Raw genomic sequence first — 2919 nt, 5'->3', positions numbered from 1 at the left:
AGCCACATGTGTCAGTTGTATTTTCACAGGGAGATGCAAAAATCAAGTGACACCAATTTTTAAGTTGAGTAAATAAAGTTGAGGAGATAGTTATTAACCTCCCAAAAATATACTAAAGATCCCTCAACATAACACCTGAAGGTGAAATATGAACAGAGACAAACCTTGTCAGCAAAGGCTCATTTCCCAAACAATCCTCAAAAAGTTGCTAATTCCCACCCCTTCTCCACAGGAGCTCTGAGCAGTGTCACTGTTCTGCAGGCAGCTTCCCATTCAATGCTGTTGTGGGACATTCCCAGGCCTGGAAATGTACCAACGACAGAATTTGAAGAGCAAACCTGGCTCCCCGCACCAGGCGGGATTTGAGTGTTTTGTCCCTGTCACTTAGTCTTTGTCAATAGTACAGACGCCAGGGGCAGGACTCCAGGCTCTGCTTGAGGGAACCTGGCACAGGTGCGGGGGCAGGAGAAAGGATTGTAGATTCTGACCTGTGCTCTAGAGAGGAGGTAATAATTGAAGGGGGCATATTTGACTCCTCCCCTCCTCAGTGTCCCTGGGCTGGAATTCTACATTCCACAGGGCCAAATGAGGGGGTGATGCTACTTGGTTAATCATCATCAAGGGTCTACAACCTATCCTGAAGGATGATCCATCACTCTCCCAGATCTTGGGAGACAGGCCAATCCTTGCTTACAGACAGCCCCCAAACCTGAGGCAAATACTTACCAGCAACCACACAACAAAAACACTAACCCAGGAACCTATCCTTGCGACAAAGCCTGTTGCCAGCTCTGTCCACATATCTATTCAGGGGACACCATCTTAGGACCTAATCACATCAGCCACACTATCAGAGGCTCGTTCACCTGCACATCTACCAATGTGATATATGCTATTATGTGCCAGCAATGTCCCTCTGCCATGTATTGGCCAAACCAGACAGACTCTACATAAAATAATAAATGGACACAAATCACATGTCAAGAATTATAACATTCAAAAACCAGTTGGAGAACACGTCAATCTCCCTGATCACTCGATGATAGACCTAAAAGTCACAATATTACAACAAATAACCTTCAAAACCAGACTCCAACGAGAGACTGCTGAATTGGAATTAATTTGCAAACTGGACACCATTAAATTAGGCTTGAATAAAGACTGGGAGTGGATGGGTCATTTCACAAAGTCAAACTATTTCCCCATGTTTATTTGTCCCCCTACTGTTACTCACACCTTCCTGTCAACTGTTGGAAATGGGCCATCCCGATTATCACTACAAAAGCTTTTTCCTCCTGCTGATAATAGCTCACCTTAACTGCTCACTCTTGTTATAGTGTGTATGGCAACACCCATTTTTTCATGTTCTCTGTGTATATCTATATCTTTCTGCTGCATTTTCCACTGCATGCATCCGATGAAGTGGGTTTTAGCCCACGAAAGCTTATGCCCAAATAAATTTGTTAGTCTCTAAGGTGTCACAAGTCCTCCTCTTTCTTTTTGCAGATAAATTAATGGAGGATAAGTCCATGAATGGCTATTAGCCAGGATGGGTAAGGAATGGTGTCCCTAGCCTCTGTTTGTCAGAGGGTGGAGATGGATGACACGAGAGAGATCACTTGCTCATTACCTGTTAGGTTCAATCCTTCTGGGGCACCTGGCATTGGCCACTGTTGGCAGATAGGATGCAGGGTTGGATGGACTTTTGGTCTGACCCAGTATGGCCGTTCTTATGAAGGGAAGGGCAGACACTTGCAACAGAGAATCCTGTGGCACCTTATAGACTAACAGACGTTTTGCAGCATGAGCTTTCGTGGGTGAATACCCACTTCTTCGGATGCAAGTAGTGGAAATGTCCTGGGGCAGGTATATATAAGCAAGCAAGAAGCAAGCTAGAGATAACGAGGTTAGATCAATCAGGGAGGATGAGGCCCTGTTCTAGCAGTTGAAGTGTGAAAACCAAGGGAGGAGAAACTGGTTCTGTAATTGGCAAGCCATTCACAGTCTTTGTTTAGTCCTGAGCTGATCGTGTCAAATTTGCAGATGAGCTGGAGCTCAGCAGTTTCTCTTTGAAGTCTGGTCCTAAAGTTTTTTTGCTGCAGACTTCAAAGAGAAACTGCTGAGCTCCAGCTCATCTGCAAATTTGACACGATCAGCTCAGGACTAAACAAAGACTGTGAATGGCTTGCCAACTACAGAACCAGTTTCTCCTCCCTTGGTTTTCACACCTCAACTGCTAGAACAGGGCCTCATCCTCCCTGATTGAACTAACCTCGTTATCTCTAGCTTGCTTCTTGCTTGCATATATATACCTGCCCCTGGAAATTTCCACTACTTGCATCCGACGAAGTGGGTATTCACCCACGAAAGCTCATGCTGCAAAACGTCTGTTAGTCTATAAGGTGCCACAGGAGTCTTTGCTGCTTTTACAGAACCAGACTAACACAGCTACCCCTCTGATACTTGCAACAGAGTTTCTGTAGTGTAGTGGTTATCATGTTTGCCTAACATGCAAAAGGTCCCTGGTTCAAAACCAGGCAGAAACATACTGGCTTAATTTTCCCAGCTCCTACTGGCCTATCCCTGCTGTTGTAGGAGCAGCAGTCATTTCTATGCTCAGAAGGTCTGTTACACTTCCCCTGCTCCCACTTTTGTCTCCTCTCCCTCTCTGAATGCCTGTGAAGTGGCTTTTCCCCTCCCGCTCCCTCCTGGAATGCTTGTGGGATGAATGGGCTGGTTGAAGAGCAGAAGAGCTCCCAGGTAGACAAGGTGTCTGGGACTCTAATTAGGCAGCACTCACACACCCAGAGCATGGACACTGCCCAAGGTGGAGTGTGACCAACCGGATGCAGCCAAGTCATCTCTAGTCGCAGGCCATGAGGAGCAGGTCCTTAAAAGGGAAAGGGCCCTGTGCTCAGG

The 2919-nt window shown here is 46.2% G+C and overlaps 1 non-coding gene across 1 annotated transcript; it reads left to right on the top strand.

Annotated features, from left to right (window-relative positions):
* The first annotated feature begins 2473 nt into the window (after nt 1-2473).
* On the top strand, nt 2474-2546 carry TRNAV-AAC. The gene has a single exon. It is a non-coding gene; the product is annotated as a tRNA-Val (tRNA).
* Nucleotides 2547-2919: the final 373 nt, after the last annotated feature.

Source organism: Mauremys reevesii, unplaced genomic scaffold, assembly GCF_016161935.1.
Source record: "Mauremys reevesii isolate NIE-2019 unplaced genomic scaffold, ASM1616193v1 Contig30, whole genome shotgun sequence".
NCBI classification, from domain to species: domain Eukaryota; kingdom Metazoa; phylum Chordata; order Testudines; family Geoemydidae; genus Mauremys; species Mauremys reevesii.
This window is presented reverse-complemented; position numbering and strand designations above follow the sequence as displayed.